The 21,925-nt window shown below is 37.1% G+C and overlaps 1 non-coding gene across 1 annotated transcript; it reads left to right on the top strand.

Annotated features, from left to right (window-relative positions):
* The first annotated feature begins 21,507 nt into the window (after window positions 1-21,507).
* Window positions 21,508-21,614, top strand: LOC136228218 (small nucleolar RNA R71). The gene has a single exon (XR_010688548.1). It is a non-coding gene; the product is annotated as a small nucleolar RNA R71 (small nucleolar RNA).
* The last annotated feature ends 311 nt before the right edge of the window (window positions 21,615-21,925 follow it).

Below are 21,925 nucleotides of genomic sequence, written 5' to 3'. Positions count from 1 at the left end.
ACTTCTCAAATCCATGATGTGGGCATTTCTTCAATAGTCGACGAAATCGCTCCCACGCATCATATAGTGTCTCTCTCTCGGTTTGGCGAAAAGAACTTATCTCGTTTTTGTACATCGCCGTTTTAGATGGAGGGAAGTACTTAGCTAAGAATTTCTTAACTAACTCATCCCATGTTCCAATGGATCCGGCCTCGAGAGAATCCAACCAGTCAGCTGCATCATCCCTTAAAGAAAAAGAAAACAATTTTAGTTTAATAGCTTCTGGTGGTACCCCATTTTGCTTAAGCATAGAACAATGTTTAACAAATTTATTTAAATGGGAGTTTGGATCTTCTCTCGGATCTCCGCCAAATTGACCGGAGTTTTGTATAAGTTGGATCATTGCCGGCTTGATCTCGAAGTTGTTTGCTCCAATGGTAGGTTCCACGATACTTGAATTCATGTCCAAACGGTTCGGAGTGAGTAGATCCATGATGGAACGTTCCTCTTGCGCCATGTTTGCTCTTCGATTAGCCAAGTTCCTGTGAAAAGTACGCTCAATTTCAGGATCGGGCAATAATAAAGGCCAACTTAAACTTCTTGTGTTCATAAAAACAACAAAAATAAAAGAAAATAAAACGTCTAAATTAATAGAAGCTCGACTAGATTAATATTATAATTCTACTATCCCCGGCAACGGCGCCAAAAACTTGATGCGCGTTTTACGTATACGTGCATGTGAAGGCAAGTGTACCTTAGTCGTGTATCAAGTAATAAAGTGAAAGTAGAGTATCGTTCCCACGAGGATGGTGATTATAAGTACTAATCTATTTGCTTACTATCTATTATTTAAACAACCGAAATGTAGAGTTTGTTGGACAACCAAGCTAAGACTTAAGCAAGAAGTGAAATAAAAATTACACAAATTAAGTGAGAGATTACTTATAATAAAAGAAACTAAGGCTTCTAGCTTCACTTAACCTCTTTGCTTGGTAAAACACTTAACCCCTTTTAAGTTGTTTATCCTTTTTAAGATGGCGATTTTTCTTATTAACTAATAGTTCTCGAGATCGGTTCTAAACTCTCGACTAATTACTTTCCCTTGGTCCGGCTCAAGTAATTAATCAAGAGAAGCATTAAGTTTTCTTAGTTCCAAACCTTCGATTTATTACTTTCCCTTGGTCCGGCTCAAGTAATAAATCTAAGATTTGTAACAAGATTAAATCTAAACCTTTTTAACCTACTTTACCTTGGTCCGGCTAAAGTGATTACCTAAGATTCAAGAAAAACCGCTCGAGTAATTAGTTCTAAACTTTCGATTAATTACTTTCCCTTGGTCTGGCTCAAGTAATTAATCCAAAGAAGTATTAAGTTTTCTTATTTCCAAACCTTCGATTTATTACTTTCCCTTGGTCCGGCTCAAGTAATAAATTAAAGATTTGTAATAAGATTCATGAAAAACCTTGGAAAACTAACAAGCCACACTAAATGGTCATTAGGTCCAACTTATGAATTTCGATTAATCAATTTAATCACGGTCAATATAAACGATTAATTATATCCAAGTAGAGAGTTGGCCCATCTCCTACAAGCATTAAGAATCATAAGTTAGTTCTCCAAAAGGATAAAGATAACTTAAATAGGTTAAACGTAATTACCACATAATTAAGGTTAAGATCCACTTTTAGCCTTAGTTAAGAGGGGTTTAGCCCATGATTAGATTAAAACACACCTTAGTAAGATAGATAATGGAGTTCATAGTAATAAAAGAGATTAAAGTTTAGAAGAAACCGTAATGACAATTGTCGAATGAACTTCCTCGATAACTTAAAACTTACTTTTATTGAATGAACTCTTGCACAAACAACAACTTGAGCACAATAACAACAATTATAATAACACAAACAACTGATTTTTGAAGAGAAAAATCAGCAAAGTAACATTATAGAGGGAGAAGTTAAGCCTAAGCTTGGTGTGTCTTCAAATGGCACCCAAGGCCTCCTTTTATAGTAAAATGGTACACAAAATTCCAAAGACCAAGTCATCCTTATGGCCTCCCACTCCTTATCATCTGAATTTAGCATTTAAGAGAGCATGGGGGGAAGATTTTAATAATTTAGGAGTTGAAATGTCAAAGGAATCTTAGGCTTCAACATATTCATCAACTTTGGATAATTTTCTGGGCCTGATGCACTTCGAATTTGGAGATGATTATTATTAAACATTTGTTCATCTTTCTCTTAGCTTTCCAACGCATTTTGAATCGCCTCAATCCGAGTCCGTATGAGGGAGAAAAGTTGAAAATACGAAAATGTGTCAAATCTGTCCTAGTGTGAACAATTAGACTCTTATCTTGCAGCACCTATCCGCGACGAAGTGCACGCTGGGTGTCACTAAAGATCCTCTTTTCTTGTCTCTTTTACTCCCGAGCTGCCGCCTTAAGCCCCGACTTGGTTATTTGTACCGAAAACCTTGCGAAAATGCCTAGAAAAGACATAAAGTGGTTTAGATACATAAAATGAAGAAAAATACAAAAACCATCATTAAAATTTATTAAAATGGTACAAAATAGCTAGTAATTAAATACTAAAAATGCTATAAATTATGACGATAACAAACATCGTCTCAACCAAGAGACCATTGGAATTACTACACTTGGATCTTTTCGGACTTACCAGCCACTCAGCTTGGGAGGTAAGAAATTTTCCTTGGTCATTGTAGACAATTTCTCTCGGTACACTTGGATCATCTTGCTGAGTAGCAAGGATGAAACATTTGAGATGTTTACCACATTAATTAAAAAGCTTGAAATTGACAAAGACCTAAAAGTAGCTCATATTAGAAGCGACAATGGCGGAGAATTCAAAAACCAGCAGTTTGATGAATTCTGTGAAACCAGTGGTATTGACCATAATTTCTCTGCTCCTAGAACACCTCAACAGAATGGGGTTGTTGAAAGGAAGAACAGAACAATTGTCGAAATTGCTAGAACCATACTGAGTGAAAATAGGCTTCCAAAGTATTTCTGGGGTGAAGCTGTCCACACAGCATGCTATATTCTCAATAGGGCTTTAGTTAGACCTATTCTTAAGAAAACCCCATATGAACTCTGGAAAGGACGAAAGCCCAACATTGACTACTTTCGTGCCTTTGGGTGTAAATGTTATATACTCAACACGAAAGACAATCTTGCTAAATTTGATGCTAAAGCTGACGAAGCGATCTTTTTGGGATACTCAACAAACAGTAAAGCATATAGAGTATATAATAAACGAACTCAAATAGTAGAAGAGTCTATCCATATTGAGTTCGATGAAGCTGACCCTGCAGGGAAGTCAACCCAGCTCGAAGAAGATGAACTGAGCTCAGCTTCCGATGACCAAAATGGTGCTCCTGAGTCATCAATACAGGGGCTGACCAAAGGTAAACAAGAAGTTGAAATTACCTTCGCTGACCAATCTACTCCTGTAGAAATTATAGAAACACCTGTTCCAAATAACTCAGCATTGCCCAAAGAAATAAGAATTCCAAGAGGACATTCAGAAAAATCCATTCTTGATGCTGCTGAAAACAAGGTAATGACAAGAGATCAGATTAGAAAGTATCTAAGCAATGTGGCTTTTGTATCAGTACATGAACCAAAGAACTTTGCTGATGCTGAGCACGATGAATATTGGATCAATGCTATGCAAGAAGAGCTGGACCAATTCACAAGAAATGAGGTATGGGATTTAGTACCTAAGCCTAGAAATCAAAAGTCCATAGGTACTAAGTGGGTTTTTAGAAACAAACTAGATGAGCATGGAAATGTAGTGAGAAACAAGGCTCGACTTGTAGCTCAAGGCTATAGTCAGTAAGAAGGTATTGACTATGGTGAAACCTTTGCACCAGTTGCTAGGCTTGAAGCTATACGTATACTGTGTGCCTATGCTAGCTTTATGAACTTTAAATTATATCAAATGGATGTTAAAAGTGCATTTCTTAATGGTTTTATAAACGAAGAGGTATATGTTAACCAACCTCCTGGGTTTGAAGATCCAAAATTCCCAAACCACGTTTATAAACTCAAGAAGGCCCTGTATGGCCTGAAGCAAGCTCCAAGAGCTTGGTAATGAGAGGTTGACCAACTTCCTCCTGACCAGGAACTATGTCAAAGGAAAAGCTGACACAACCTTGTTCATTAAGAAAAAGGGTAAACATACCCTACTTGCACAAATTTATGTAGATGATATAATATTTGGTGCTACTGATGAATCTTTGTGTAAAGAATTTAGCAAACTGATGCAAACTGAGTTCGAGATGCCTATGATGGGTGAACTCAACTTCTTCCTTGGACTTCAAATTAAGCAAGGTAAGAATGACATCTTCATAAGTCAGTCCAAGTACACCAAAGAGATGTTAAAGAAATTTGATATGGAAAATTGCAAACCCATATCAACCCCTATGGGTACTGATACTGTCCTATGCAAAGATGAGAAAAGTAAGTCAATAGACAGTAAACTTTATCGAGGTATGATAGGCTCCTTACTTTATCTCACGGCTAGTAGACCTGATATACAGTACTCAGTATGTTATTGTGCAAGATATCAAGCTGACCCCAGGGAATCTCACTTAATTGCTGTAAATAGAATTTTTAGATATTTGCAGAGCTCAGTTGATGCAGGTTTATGGTATCCAACCTCAAATGACTTCACACTCATTGGATATACTGATGCTGACTATGGACGAGATAAACTAGAACGTAAAAGTACTTCAGGAGGATGTCATTTCTTTGGAAGCTGTCTAGTATCTTGGTTCAGCAAGAAGCAGTCATCAATTGCCTTGTCTACAACTGAAGCTGAGTACGTAGCTGCTGGAAGCTGTGTTGCCCAAGTTCTATGGATTAAGCAACAGCTTGAGGATTATGGAGTAAAAACAGAAACAATAGAGATCAAATGTGACAACAAAGAGTGCCATTGATCTATCCAAGAATCCAATCCAACACAGCAGGATGAAGCATGTCAGCATAAGGCATCACTTCATCAGAGATCGCGTACTAAAGGGAGAGATCAAGCTGACCTACATACCAATAGATGAACAGCTTGCAGATATCTTTACCAAGCCTTTGGCTCGTGAACAATTCAACATACTAAGGGAAGCTATCGGTATGTCTAATCCTCTTCAATAACTCTATGTGGAAAATTGAATGTTGAGTGATTGCCATGCTGAGTGAATTCAAGATTAGTAACTACTACTTACTGGGCTTAAAATGTAGAAGATCACTCTATGCTAAGTAGATATACATGCTGAGTGATTATCCTATGCTAAGTTACCAATAGATAAGAAACTCATCTACGTAGAACTAGGTACTCAGTATCACAAACGTTCCATATTCTAGTAAAACTGAGTAAAACCCACCTGCACCATTTAATGCAAACACGTGTAATAAAAAGGGCACCTGGGATAACGTAAGCAATAAAGGCAAAGCCCATGCGCCGAACGTGTCATAAGTGACAGAATCTCCGTCGATTGAATATCCCAAGGAAAAACGGCTAGTCCAACGAATAGGATCAATTTAAAATCTCTATAAATAGTGGAAGATTTCCCACTTAATCGTCTATACGCCTGAATCCTTTGGCATTCCAATCTCTCTCTCTGAATTTCAAAATCCCTTGAAAAACTCTGAGAAGAAAATGTCGAACCCTCAGAATGTCTCCGATGGTGATTCCAGCAAACATCACACCGATGAAAATCCAAAATCCCCTCCACAGCTTAACCAAACTCCGAACAAAAACCCTCAAGCTGACCCAACAAGCTCTTCAAAGAAGCCCAAGGAAAGGAACATGGTCAAAGTTCACAAGAAAGTCAACAATCTGGAAGTTCTGAAATGTAGATGGTTCTCTCCCAGCTTCATCACCGCTGAAAAACCCTTCTGTGAGTGGATTGAGAAGAATGAATGGGTAGGACTCTTCTCTCTCCCTGGGAAAACCTATCCTAGGTTAGTTAGGGAATTCTACTCCTACTCCAATCTTTATGTCGATGAAGAAGATCCTGACTACTTGGAAACTTCCGTCAAGGGGCACAAGATAACAATCACCCCATCCTACTTAGCAACCTTACTCAACCTGCGAGAGGAAGGGAAAGAGTTTAGGACAACCAAAGAAACGCTTGACCATGTCAAAGGATTCTACAAACCAAAGAATCACAAAGGAGAGATACCCAGTACCTGTATGGGGCAAAATCAGAAGATGGCTCATTTCATATTGACCAACTTCATCTTCCCAAAGCTCAACTCAGTATCGTCGGCCTCCAACTTCGAGCAGTGCTTCATATGGCACATGCTGACCTACAACCCACTCAATATGCCGGTGTTTCTAGTCGGTGCACTACAACGAGGAGGTAAGAAACTCAGACTGGGATCCCTAATCACTAAAATCCTCGAAGATCAGAAAATAGAAACAATCAATGAAACTCAGAGTTTGGGAAATGAAATTACAGCGGCTCTGCTGTTTGGGTTAATATTCAACCAGCCCTTGAAGGGGACTGAAGATGTTGAGGAAGATGAAGGAGAAAATGATGTTGAACAGGAAGTGGAACCAAAGAAAGGAAAGAAAGTTGTTGCTGAGTGTGCTGAGCCAGCAAAGACAAAGAAGAAGAGAAAAGCACTTGAAACGTGCTCAAAAGATGTTGATACTGTCCCAAGGAAGGTACGAGCTGTATCTAAGGGGAAGAAAGTTGATACTGACCAAACACTTAGGTCAGCAAAGAAACGAAAAGGGCAAGTTGAGCCCGAAGAGGAGAGTGAAGAAACTCCAGAACAACCTCTGTAGAAGAAAAGAAGAAGCTCTGCATTGAAAATTGTTGAAGCTGATCCCCTCGACTGGGTTGTCCCTCCAAAGTCACACTTCGTCAAAAGTCTCGGGATTGACCTTGAGCAAACCCCTATTAAGCAAGAAGAGGAAGAACGGATAAATGATGACGCTAAGCCTGATATTGAGGAAGAAGAGCATGCTGAGCAAACACAGACTGAGGATAATGTTGAGCAAGAGGAAAATCCAAATATGGCACTTCAAACAGTGGATGTTGAGCCCACCGAACCTGACATGGCAGAAGATGAGATCCATGATGAGCTTAGAGACAACTCCTCTTCTGACTCAAGTGAGGATATTCAAGCTGACCCTTCACCTCCTAAAGCTAAGACATTCAAAAGGCTAAAGAAGAAAGCCTACAAAGCACCTGTCATTGATATGTTAGGAGATTCTCCACTTCGGGACCCAATTACCGATCTGTCTGACATTCAGTTTAGATACTTTTCAAATAATACTGAGTCTCCTCCTACGGAACCTGCGGAAAATAAAGCCTCTGTTACTCATACTGAGGAACAAGCCAAGACTCTGGAAAATCCAAATTCTGCCGAGCAAGAGCTCGAAGTCCAAGATGCTCAAGATGGGGAGCAAACTATGGCACTACCTGCTCAACTCCCACATCATGTTGAGCAGGTCAACATCTCTATAAGTCCTTCACCGCAAACTCAGAATACACAAGATATTGAGCACTTAGCTCCTCGTACTGAGCTACCACAAGGCCCAACCAGTGACCAACCAAACCAATCTGATAAGCAGCCAACTCCACCACCATCAAGTTCAACTTCAATTCCTGCCTCTGAGTCCAATCCTGCTGGCACATTGGCCTATCTGAGTGCTACTGAGTCTGGGCGCAGAATCATTGCCTTTGCTCAGTCTCTACTTCAGGATTTGAATCCTATTCATATGGATGCTGTTGGATCTGCAAATCTTGAGTCCTCCCAAATTACATCCATCACTCCACTTCTGAACGAAATTCGGAGCCTCAAAGATCTCATCAGTGTTATGACCACAGTCCAGACATAGCAACCCAAGCAAGACCAAATTGCAAAGATAACTGAACTATTGCTCATAATGGTCAACCACATGAATGCACTTGAAGGCAAAGTCTAGAGTCTCTCTGACGTAAATCCAGGGTATGCTACTTCTACTGAGCTTAAAGACTATTTTGCTAAGCTGACCACGGACCTGGCCAACATTGGATCTACGGGTCATCCTGAGTATGCCACTTCTGCTGAGTTGAACCAACACTTCTCAAAGTTGACCTCTGATCTGAACTGCACACGTGAATTGATTTCCTCCACTTCTCAGTGCACCATTGATCAACTGAGTGAAGCTGTGCGTCTACTCAATGTTAATAAGGACACGATGGATATTGACCCCGTCAATACTGATGCACTTCTGAGCTTTTCGCAAGCCATCCATGATCAACGCAAATTCTATGACTCAGCTGTACTCAAAATGTACCACCAATCCTATGCTCAGCTCATTGAGTCCGTCTCTTGGATTAGCATATCTCATGAGTTTCTCATCAGCATACTGAGTAGCTCCCTACGGGTTCCTAGATCCATTCAAGATGATGGTGTTCCCGTTATAGATGGCCTAAGAGAGAGTACCAAGAGGTTGAAGCGTTATTCCAACGCCTTGTCTGCTGCTGCTAGAAATGATACATTTATTCCTCCTCCACCCGATGATGGCAAAACGGGGGAGAAAAGACAAGATGGAACTCAGCACGCAGGTGATGCATCAGGCAGCAAAGACAAAGGAAAAGACAAGTGTCAAGCTGAGCATCAAGCTCAAGCTACCTTAAAGAAGAAAAAGTAGCCTCAGGACTTAGCATGAACTTTGTGTCTGATTTTTTTTGTTTGTGTTTATTATTTTGTGTGCTTAATATGTTAATCTATGTTAAGAACTATTCTCTTTGAATTATCCAAATACCATGCCTAATGTTATGTGCTAAAAGCTGATCGATCAAAATTGAACAAACAAATAAAAGTAAACATACTCAGTATACGTTAAACACCAAAACAATCTGTGTATCAAACTGAGTATTTAACCATTTCTGAAATCTGACCTAGACTCATCTAAATTAGATCTTGGAAGGTCTAGAATTGAACTAAGTCAGTGTAAGCAATGTCTTAAGTATATTCGATTAAATCTTGGAAGGTTTAGAATTAAGTTAGGACAGTAGATGCAACCCTTACGGGGGAGAAATTTCAGAAATATGAAAAATAAATCAATCATGGGGAATTTCAAAACTGAGTTCCATAATTATGTATTTTGCCAACATCAAAATGGGGGAGTTTGTTGAAACACCTTTCCATAAGATTTTGATTTGACAAAATCATCCTTGATTAAGAGACAATTAAATTTAAGTGCTTTGATTTAATTGTACTAATCTGTTTGTTCAATGTTGAGTATAAACTTAAATACAAAAAGAAATAAAGAATAAGATAGGACGAAGTCAGCATGAGATCAAAGAACAAGCTGAGTAGAATCGAACTCAGTATCAAAGAATAGAAGTCTGAAGTATAACAAAGTTAAAGTGGAATGGAACTCAGCATTAAAAGCCTCTCAAGAGTTGTCTTGCAAAACAAAACTCAGCATAGAAGTTGACAACAAACGAAGACAACGAATAAAGTAGAAACTGAGTAAATCTTCAGGACAGCATAAGAGATCCGTTCACTAGAAGACAAGTTTTGCAAACCTTATGCACCAATAATTGAATCCTCGGAATTACGCAGAAGACACATTCCGAGATACATGGGCCAACAGATTATTGCTAAAAGACAACTGCCACAAAAAGACAACGACTGCAGGAAGAAGACAAGTCTGACGCCTGAAGAAATCAGGGGATAGGATTGGCCTACAAAACCTGAAGCTGACCAGACGTTGTCTCCTAAAAGAGCCGTTTTGGGTTTAACGGCTAAATCATTTCAAATGATCCTCCTCCAGGTCTTCATCTATATAAAGACAATCAAACTCCTTGGATCATTGCCGAAGTACGAAAAGAAAAATACAAGAGAGAAAAATACAAGTTCAAAGCACCCAAAAACAAGAAAGAGATCTTACACCCATTTTCTATTCCTGTGTAAATGCTAGATCGATTATTTGTAATCATCTAAAGTGTTCTTCATTTGAAAAAGAACAACTTGTATCAATCGTGATATTAAGAGTGTTGTGCTGAGTGTTTGGTTATAAACATTCAGTGGTAGAGAAATCTAAGTACTGGTTTGTGGTGCTTAGTAGGAGTTGAATAGAAGAATAGAGGACGGTACTCTTGCATATTCAACTGCCTTGTAAACGGTTTGTGCTCTACCTTTAAAGAGCTCAGTATTGGATTCCAAAAGCCCGGAGGACTCTAGGGACTGGACGTAGGCAGAGAGGCCGAACCAGGATAAGTCGTACTGAGTAATTTCTAACTCTCTCAATATATATATATATATATATATATATATATATATATATATATATATATATATGTGTGTGTGTGTGTGTGCATGTGTTGTTGTTTAGCGATTTCTGCAAGTGCACGGTATACGCTTGTAGTAATAAAAGATATCGATCCCACAGGGAACGTTTTTTAACAAAAACTTATTTTGAATCGGTTAAATTTACTTATAAGATTTATAGTAAGGAAACTCGTTAAATCGGTTTTGGTTTTGAATCTGTTAGAATAAGAATTAGATTAGAGTATGAAAATGTTAGAAAATATTCTGATTTAAGAATGAATTTGCAAGACAGGAACGCTTAGTACTTTTTAGAAAAGTAAACAAATGTATTTGTTTGCATTAAGCAAAGAAAACAACTTTAAACTTTGTATGAATTATAAAGATGAAATAAATGACGGAACCTCTAATTTTTAGGCTTTGAACGCAACAATCCTCCTAACTGGTTTAGATTGCTTCCTTAACCAAATTAAAACTCTACCGAGATAATAATTTGTCTAAGTGTTCAACAAAGTTTCCTTGTAAAGATTTTGAGTTAAATACGTTTTAATGAAAACACCAGCATCAATCCACTTCGGATCCTTTACCAAAGTGCTGCATAAAAATTTATCGAATAGAACGGACTTTATTAGATGAAATATAAATTGATACAAGTTTACAGAGAACATGGAGCATGGAAACATTCGACGACTTGCAAGTGAACGGGTTGTCAATCCTTTCCTTGGGTTTCGTTAGAGTTTGTCAGACTCAGGGGCGGATCCTCTACTCAATCTTCTCGTTGAATCTCGTAATAGAGACGAGGTCTGTCTACTACCAAAATGAAAACTAAATTGGAACAATGTCTAAACACTACTGAATTTGTTATTATTGAATAAACAATGTGTGTACATCATATTGTTTTGAACAGAAATGAAATCTAAATTCTGAATCACTTGACTCGGAATTTCTGCATAAATTCTATACTAATCTCTTTCTTCTACACATCTTCAACTCTCCATCAACTCTTTATTTATAGATGTTGAAGAGTCTTGATTGAAGTGTCATGTCCGTTGTGAAGGATCGTATCCGTTGTGAAAGGATGTCTTTATCCACCCGAACGAACGCATTTCGTCGAAAACGAAAGTGTGCAATTTGGCTTCTACAGATTTCTGCTCTTACCGAGAATATTTAATTCTCGGCCGAGAATGGGGGAGCATCAATTTGGTCTTCGAACGAGGGGAAGGAGAAGCTGAAGGGAGCGTGTCGCGACCGAGAATTGGGGGGGCCGCAGTCGCGGCACGGAACTTTTCCGCGTCTTTGGCTTTCGTTCTCGTCCTCGATTTGGCGTTATTAATTTTCATCGTCTTTGACTCCTTTTGTAGGGTTTTTCTTCTATTTTTGATCCTTTTTCACTACTATTTGGATGTTACCAAATATTTATGTACCTTGAATGAAAGAAACATATTCGAGAGTAAAAGTATTCTAAACAGATATAAACAGCACAAATTCATAGCAATATTGATGTAATTATTGATGATATTTTAGGTATATTTTGAGCTTAACAAATCTCCACACTTAATCTTTTGCTAGTCCCGAGCAAAATTTCACTGAATTTATTCTTTAACTAACCTCGTTGTTGAAAATAAAACATATATCTCTGTATTACCTTTTGAATTACTTAAGCCGAAAAGACTTACTTCGCATGGCAAATTTATACGCAAAACATCAAACTAACTTAGTATAAATGCGATATATCATTCGTCTTGTATTTTCAATTTTGAATTGAAGCATTCGGGACGATATAAGCACGCATGTTATTGAGTCTTTCGTCTCAAGGCATTTCAAAGCACAAAATTTCCTTTCCCAAAAGCACGCGTGTATTTTTCTGATTTTAAACGTTCCTTTCATACCTCGATTGTGATAAGGGTGGTCGCAACCGTGGCCAAAAGTAAACGGTACTTAATTTTCTTCCCTTTCATACCTTGATTGTGATAAGGTTGGTCTCAATTGTGGCCAAAAGTTAAGAATTCAACTAATTGATTAATTAATATGAAATATAAAATTGAAATTGTAACTTGGGAAAAAGAAAGATAGCACATTCATCCCATATTGACTTAAAATTCAACATGTATTATGGCTAAAGTTTCCTTAAAAACTTCAATTAGTGTTAATGTAAGACGAAATCAAACCGAGCTAAAAATTGTTAGTTCAATTTAATGCTTATAAACCTAATTGAAAATTTAAAATAAGATTTATTGTATCATGAATTGCATGATAAAAAATAGAGATTGAAAATAAAGAATTTATTTAACTAAGATACATTCACTCGAGACAATTTTACTTAAAATCGTATCGGAGATTTGTGAAAAATTTGAAAAATATTACCCGTATAGAAATATTTTTTTGTTTCTAACGATAATGATAACCTAAACAAATAATCATATTAACTCATGATTAATTTTATAAATATATAAAAAAATGTCAAGTTTATAAAAATAGTGTGAAAATAAAATGTGTTGCAATATATGTTGCATTTGCATAAAGATTATTCATTGCATTTGTTATATGTGCTAAAAATTGATATATGTATATCTCCTCCCACACTTAAATTGGACCATGTCCTCATTGGTGCAAAAATCGAGTTATCATGAAAAATTAAGTACGAAATAAAGCATACGAAATAAAAATAGAATATTAGCAATTTAAAAGCATTCAACATGAATTAAAAATTGAAAATTGTACCAAACATATTAAAATATTGTACCAAATTTTAACAAGATAAAAATAAAAATAAAGAAAACAACCTATGCATAAGGTGGGGAATCCGGAGGTGTAGGTGAAGTCTCCACATTTCGGCGTCGGAAAAATGAAAGCATCCGAGACCGAGTAGAATTTTCATCACCGTGTTGTTTTCTACCAAATCATCAATTCTTAAGTTCATTTGACGATTGTTGGAATTGATTTGGTTCAAAATCCTCCGCAAATCCACCGGATCATCCTCTTGAGGTGCTTGGGGTTGTGGTTGAGCTTGTGGTTCATCCTCCTCGCCTTCCGCCTCTCCGCCGCCTTCGGTACCTACAAATTGAGAACTTGAAGCGCCACCACCCATAGTGCCGCGAAGGTGGGCAATACGGGAGGCATACGAAATAAAGACGGAGGGACCTTACTGAAGCAATAAATGAGCCCGCTCAAGAGCCGAGATGTCCAAGAGTGGAACATACCCACGGTAGGTGGACATGTCAAAATCCGCCAATTCACCCCGTGCTCCCAACACAATAGCGGTGATAAAATTACAGAGAGGGATTTGAATGGTAGTAGCCCTCGAAGCACGGAACAAATTATCAAACAACATACCAATGCTATCAATCCGCAAGCCTTTAAACAAACTATCCAAAACAAACAAATCCCGAACCTGAATCTTTGAACTCTCAACACGCCCAAACAAGGAAAAACTCAAATATTTGTGAAAGAAGAACATACAATTGTCCTTAATCAACTTGCTTGAGGTGTTTTTCGAATTAAAATAGTCTTGGTCCGAAAGAGTTTGCCAAATAGCATCATTATCAAAATCCTTAGGCTTATCATAAAAATCAGAAGTAGGGAAACCAAACATGTTTCCCATTGCTTCATAATCAATGGTGTAAGTGGTACCCTCATTCCTAAAAGATATTGAAGTTTTCTTCTTGTTCATGGTCAAAGTGACCAAAAACTCCACCACATATTCATTAATACGGGGAAAACGCATATTAACGAATTCTTGTCAACCCAAAGCCTCAATAAAAGCATCAATTCTAGTGGAGAAATTCAATGCTATTACCGAATGGAAATCTAGGAAGTGCATGTCCACAAATTAATGATCGGCTTGTGTAAAATGTTTGAAACGAGCGGCTTCCTCCTCCGTTTCTATATCAAAATAAGCCCCGCATCGAACCTGAAGGCGATTAGCTTCCGTTACAGTGGGCTTGTGACCAACACGCTTGGTCCGAGGCATTTTAAGGGTGTTTTAGGGTTTGAGAAGAAGAAGAAGAAGAAAAATGAATTGAGAGAAAAAGCAAAGCTTGAAGATGAGTGTAGGGGATGGAATGGTAGGTGTTTGATTTGAAAAGAGTATAGAAATGGGAATGAATAAATTGGGAAGAGTGAAAGTTGTTTTATGGGGAAGAGTTTGGAGTAAGGGATTGGGTAAAAAGAGAGGTGATGTGAGGTTTGTGTAAGAGGTAGGTTTATATAGGGGGTATTAGGTAGATGTAGAGGTAGAATAGGAATAGGAATAGGCAAAAATTGTGTCAAAAATCGGAATCAAAAGGGCCTATAAATCGCGTGTCGCGACCGCGAATGGCAGAGCCGCGGTCGCGGCACGCGAATTTCAGAGAATTTTTCTCTCTGAATTCAGTCCGTTTTTGCTGCTCATACCGAGAATTATTAATTCTCGATAGAGAATTGGTCAAAAATGGCTATAATGGTGCCTAATGACTTGGTTTGTGCAATTTTGTTGAGGAATTGGGTCCTGAACTTAATAAAAACTATCCCTGTACTCAAAAACTAAAAATAAATGTCATTAATTGTAAGGAAAACCAAAGGTTTAACTTTATTAATTGGAATTAAATGGTGATAAATATAGAATTAATGAAACTTAAATGCTCATTTATGCATACAAGTTAAAAGAACCATATTAAGTGCATATTAAGTGCATATAAATATATATTGAATACATGAAAGTAATCAATCGAATGAATTGAAAAATTCCTAATGTATTAAAGTTAATGAATTAAGTTTGTGAAACTGGATTATGTGTTTTAAATAAGAAATCTTTTTAGACTAATCTAAACATTTAATTATTGTCATGTAACCAATATGTGCAACTTTTAGAAAATAAATGAACAAAGATGAAATATATGAACAAAGTGAATTTATTAATTGAATTATATATGTACAAAATTAAAAACAAACAAATAAATTACAACAAAAATAAGAAAAATATATACAAATTAAAATGAAAAACCTAAACTACTCTACATATTCATCCCTATCAAGCGGGATTTCGGTGGCCCTATAATGGTCGATTTTTAACTGCACGAAAGCTTGACGTTCCGGTGCAGAAAGAAAATGCGGGCCTGCACGAAAGACACGTTTTACGAGTCCTTCGAACTCTAAAAACTCATAGTCTATCGTCGGGAAGAATTCATCATCACTCCAAGGAACATCAATGGTACCCTTGGTACCTAGAATTATTCCACAGATTATATTACCGAACCCAATCTTTTTATCCTTGGATCTAGAAGCGGCGACAAGACCCTCCATCAGAATCCTTGAAGAATCCACTGCATTTCCCTGGAATATATCTCCAAGAACATAAAGATCTATGTCACGGACCACACTACTAAATGTGCGACCGAATAAACTGTGACACAAAAATTTGTGCAAATACAGCATGGAACTGGAGTGAAAGGAATGATTATAGGCGAGTCTAGGATTGAAACGCCAAAAACTGGTAAGCATTCTCCAAATATCCGTGGACGTCATGTCTTTTCCAGGATGACGTTTGATGGTATCCTTCAGAGGAAAAGCAAACCAAGCATGCAATTCGGGATAGCCGAAAGTGAAGATTTCGTCATCTCGATGAAAACTGAGACGTACCCGTCGTTTATTGACAAAACGAACGGTACAAAAGAATTCGAGTATCCAGTCGCCTATTATAGGAAATCGCATTGTGGCGAATTTTGTCCACCCTAAGCGTTCCAAATAGCAGCTCATGTCATCGCTAATTCCAAGTTGAGTGTTAAGAAAGTCATCCATATACAACATTCCAGTAAAGAATTTGTAACGGAGCCTCCAGTAACGCCTACCTTCGTCGTGATTGAAGATAGGAAAAGGCGCCCCATACCGTTTGGATAAGTCTGGGCGTTTGGTGCTTGAAACAGTATCATGCTTAGAGGTTTTGTGTTTAGTAGGCATGGTGTAGAAATAAAGAAACAAGGTTTCTTTTACTTATTGAAAAATGGTGTTTGAAGAAAATCAGAAATTTGATCTGACAAAGATGAAAAAGATCTGTAACAGAACCAAGATCCTTATGGATGAATTTATAAGATCGTAGGACGAAATGAGGTGTTGTTTTGATGAGAAAAGGCATAAAATTACACCCTTCGGAATTGAAGAAACTTAAGTTTTCATTTATGAAAGGGTTTGTCTGCAGGTTGAAGATGAATCAGGCCTGATAGTGCAGGAATAACGCGTGTCGCGATCGAGAATTCCAAATTCTCGGTCGCGACACGCTGATTTCCTTGCGGAAATCAGGCGTCGTAACCCATTTTCTGATTCACGGTAGAGAATTAATTATTCTCGGTAAGTTCAGAAAAAAAAACCTAACCTATTTGGACAACTCTGAAAAAGAGGATTCTCGGCTGAGAATTACAAATTCTCGGCAGAGAATTGCCTGAAACTTCAATTTCGGTCTAATTTCCTAAAATCAAATCTAAAATCATGAAGTAAACACATTTTATGCATGTAAATCATAACATTAAGTCATCTAATCATAAAAATGGCATTTTGAAGAAAAAAAATAAAATAAAATAAAAATAAAATAAAATAAAATGAACAAAAACTAAATAAACGAAATGATTTATACGTCAGATAATCTTGTTACGAACTCAATTCCTATTTGTGAAATATTTTCGTAATCGATTTTACATCGATTACCATTAACTTTGAAACGAACCCCGTTAGGACCTTCCAGTTCTAAAGAACCATAATCGAATGTTTTGACGACTAAATACGGTCCTATCCATCTGGACTTAAGTTTTCCTGGAAATAAACGAAGTCGTGAATTAAATAACAGCACTTTATCCCCAACATTAAAGTGTTTGACTTTAATTTTGGCATCGTGCCATTTTTTAACTTTTTCTTTATAAATCTTTGCATTTTCGTAAGATAAATGTCGTAACTCATCTAACTCATTTAAATCGAGCAAACGTTTTTTACTTGCTTGTCGTAAATCAAAGTTAAGTTCCCTAATAGCCCAATATGCTTTATGTTCTAATTCGACTGGCAGATGACATGCCTTCCCATACACTAAGTGGTATGGAGTCATTCCTATTGGTGTTTTAAATGCAGTACGGTAAGCCCATAACGCATTATTGAGTTTAGAAGACCAATCTTTTCTTGAAGATGAAACTGTTTTCTCTAGAATCCATTTGAGTTCTCTATTATATATCTCCGCCTGACCATTTGACTGAGGATGGTATGGCGTAGACACGTGGTGGCGTACTCCATATTTTTTCATAAGCGTTTCAAAACTTCGGTTTATAAAATGGGTACCGCCATCACTAACGATGACTCTAGGACAACCAAATCTACAAAATATATCGTCAAGAAAACTAATGACTACTTTAGAATCGTTCGTCGGGGTTGCAATTGCTTCAACCCACTTTGAAACATAATCAACGGCAACTAATATGTAAGTTTTACCAAAAGAAGGGGGAAAAGGTCCCATGAAATCTACTCCCCACATATCAAAGACTTCAACTTCTAATATGGTTGTGAGGGGCATCTCATCTTTCCTTCCTAGATTTCCTATTCTTTGGCACTTATCACAACGAGTAATAAATGAACGGACGTCTTTAAACATCGTAGGCCAAAAGAAACCACATTCAAATATTCTAGCTACTGTCTTGCTAACTCCATTATGTCCTCCATAAGAGCTAGAATGGCATTCTGATATTATGAATTCATATTCATTTTCACTAACGCATCTCCTAATTATCCCGTCACCACAAGTCTTAAACAAAAAAGGATCTTCCCAAAAATATTGTTTAATGTCAAAGAAAAATTTCTTCTTTTGTTGGTCAGTTAATCCTTCCGGAGCAATATTGGCTGCAAGATAATTTGCAATATCCGCATACCATGGTGACATGACACTTTTCATTTGATAGAGATGTTCATCAGGGAAATCATCTCGTATACTGTTAGTTTCACCTATAGGACCGTTTTCATCTTCAAGTCTCGATAGATGATCGGCGACAAGGTTTTCTACTCCCTTTTTGTCTTTTATTTCTATATCAAATTCTTGTAACAATAAAACCCATCTAATGAGACGTGGTTTTGCATCCTTTTTAGCAAATAGATATCTTAATGCTGTATGATCAGTATAAATAATAACTTTCGAACCTAACAAGTATGACCTAAACTTATCATATGCAAAAACTACAGCTAACATTTCTTTCTCAGTTGTGGTGTAGGTTAATTGTGCATCGGACAGTGTGTGACTTGCATAATAAATGACATGAAGTTTCTTATCCTTCCTTTGACCTAAAACACATCCGACAGCTAAATCACTTGCACACACATAATTTCAAAGGGTAAATCCCAATCGGGTTTAGCAATAATAGGTGCACTGACTAAAGCTGTTTTCAATGTTTCGAAAGCTTTAACGCAATCTTCATTAAAATCAAAGGTTGAATCTTTCATGAGTAGATTAGTGAGTGGTTTGGAAATTACAGAAAAATTCTTGATAAATCTTCTGTAAAAACCGGCATGTCCTAAAAATGATCTTACTCCCTTAACAGTAGTTGGAGGGGGTAATTTTTCTATTACTGAAGTTTTTGCTCTATCCACTTCTAATCCTTTTTCAGATATTCTGTGACCTAAAACAATTCCTTCGTCAACCATGAAATGACATTTTTCCCAGTTTAATACCAAATTTGTTTCTTCACACCTAGACAAAACTTTATCCAAGTTTTTTAGACACGAATCAAAAGAATCTCCATAAATTGAAAAATCATCCATAAAAACTTCCATGATATCTTCAATGAAATCATTAAAAATCGCAGTCATACAACGTTGAAATGTTGCAGGTGCGTTACATAGACCAAAGGGCATTCTCCTATATGCAAACGTTCCGTAAGGACATGTGAAGGTCGTTTTATCTTGGTCATCCGGGTAAATATATATTTGAAAGAATCCGGAGTAACCGTCTAGAAAACAGTAGAAAGCATGACCAGCTATCCTTTCGATCATTTGATCAATGAAAGGTAGAGGAAAATGATCTTTCCTAGTTGCTTTATTTAGGTTCCTATAGTCTATACAAACCCTCCAACCAGTGGTGGTTCGTGTAGGTATTAATTCGCCTTCTTCATTCCTTACAACTGTTATGCCTCCCTTTTTTGGTACACAATGGATTGGACTAACCCATTCACTATCCGAAATAGGGTAGATGATTCCATTGTCCAGAAGTTTAGTAATCTCATTTTTGACTACTTCCTTCATATTCGGATTTAGGCGTCTTTGCCTATCCGCTTTAGGTGGCTTATCTTCTTCTAAGTGAATTCTATGCATTACAATACTCGGATTAATACCTTTTAAGTCTGAAATTTGCGAACCCATACTTCCTATCCTATTTCTAACAACTTCTTTCAATTTCTCTTCCTGAACCTGTGTTAACTTGTTAGAGATAATTATAGGTAGAGAATCGCCTTCGCTTAAGAAAGCGTACCTCAAATGACTTGGTAATTCTTTAAGTTCTAATTTAGGTGGGACTATAATTGAAGGCGGAACTGGTCCATCTTCTCGAATCAAAGGCTCTAGGTCCTTATCTTCTAGTTCCTCACTCATTATAGGTTCTATTATTTCCTCTTTTTGAACAATGTCATTTACACATTCTTCAATTAAATCAAGTTTCATACAAGCGAAATCCTCCATAGGATATTTCACCGCTTGATTCATATCAAACTCAATCTTATCATCTCCTATTCGTAAAACTACTTTCCCTTCTGACACATCGACTAGAGCATGTCCCGTGTTCATGAACGGTCTACCAAAGATTAGCAGACAATCAATGTCATAAGCAAAATCTAAAATAACGAAATCGGTAGGAAAAATAAATTTGTCAACTTTAACTAAAACATCCTCAATTATACCGTATGGTCTTTTAGTGGTTTGATCCGCTAATTGCAAAACCATATTGGTACGTTTGATATCTTCTTCTAAACCTAACTTATTGAAAATAGATAATGGCATCAAGTTAATGCTTGCTCCCAAATCACAGAGACAACTGGGAAATTCAATATCTCCCAATTTACACGGAATGGTAAAACATCCGGGATCTTTGAGTTTTGTGGGAAAATTACTTGACACAATTGAACTACAATCTTCAGTTAGTGAAATGGATGAAATTCCTTCCCAACTGATTTTCTTTGAAATTAAATCTTTGAGGAATTTACCATAATTGGGAATTTGCGTAATCGCATCCATAAACGTCAAATTAATATGCAAATTTTTAAGTTTGTCTAAAAATGTTAAAAGTTGTTTGTCATAGTCCTTATTGCGGACTTTGTGTGGAAAAGGTGGTTTGGGTACAAAAGGTTTTGTACTAGAGTCAATTGGTGCATTTTTTGATTTAATGTATCTTCTTTGGACTTTGGTAAATCAGTTCCAGGTAAAGTCGAATTTCCGGGTATTTCCGGACCTAAGTAATTTTTCCCTGAACGAAGAGCGATAGCCTTAACATGCTCTTTCGGATTTTCTTCCGTATGGCTTGGAAGACTTCCCTCTTTGCGGGATGGAATTGATTTAGCGAGTTGTCCAATTTGAACCTCCAAATTATGGATGCTAGATGATTGGTTTTTAATAAGCTGATCGAATTTATTCTCGATCTGTTTAAAACCATCGTCGTGATTACTTATTTTTCCGCTCATAGCATCAACAATTTTTTGTTTTTAGAAGATAAAATGCTAATCGTATCTCTTGATTGATTTTGATAATTAGTGGTACGATTTTGATTAGCATTAGCATTATTATTATTATCTCTCAAGTTAAAGTTAGGATGATTTCTCCACCCAGGATTATATGTATTGGAGAAAGGGTTATTAGGTTGGTTTTGCCCTTGGACAAAGTTTACCTGTTCAATTTCGCTCATACCTTCGTAATCCACATCCGTTTGGATTGGCTTACCATTAGGATCACACGGTGCCATAAACCTATCAATTTTGTGCGATAAAGAAGAAAAATGGGCTTGCAACATCGCGACTGGATCAAGATTCACTATACCTTTAACTGATGACGTAGTTGAGGATGATGGTTTCACTATTGGTACGTGTCCACGTTCCACGGGCCACATACTGTTGTTAATTGCCATTTCCTCCAAAAGTTCTCTTGCTTGGGCAGATGTTTTCTTCATGAATAACCCTCCAGACATAGCGTCCAATGAACCTCTAGTTGTAGGATTTAGCCCATTATAAAATGTTTGCATTAAAAGTTCAGCGGGCAACTGGTGGTGCGGGCATAAACGTTGAAGTTCTTTAAAACGTTCCCAAGCCTCATAAAGAGTTTCATTATCATTTTGAGAAAAAGATGTTAACTCTTTAATGACTCTTGCGGTTTTTGCTAAAGGAAAAAATTTTGATAAAAATGCTTGGACTAATTGCTCCCAAGTCTCAAATGTTGCGACTGGCATAGAAGTCAACCATTCTTTGGCTCGATCCTTCAAGGTAAAAGGAAAAAGGCGAAGATTGATTGCTTCTGCAGTCACATTTGGTATTTTAAAAGTGTCACAAATTTCTAAGAAATTTGTCAAATGGGTGTTAGGATTTTCGTTAGGTAACCCGTAAAATGTTACGTTATTTTGTAACATATTAAGCAAAGCTGGCTTAATCTCAAATTGATTTGCATTAATTTGGGGTCTAA

Source organism: Euphorbia lathyris, chromosome 4, assembly GCF_963576675.1.
Source record: "Euphorbia lathyris chromosome 4, ddEupLath1.1, whole genome shotgun sequence".
Classification (NCBI taxonomy): domain Eukaryota; kingdom Viridiplantae; phylum Streptophyta; class Magnoliopsida; order Malpighiales; family Euphorbiaceae; genus Euphorbia; species Euphorbia lathyris.
The sequence above is the reverse complement of the archived record's forward strand: the minus strand, read 5'-3'. Positions and strand labels throughout refer to the sequence as shown.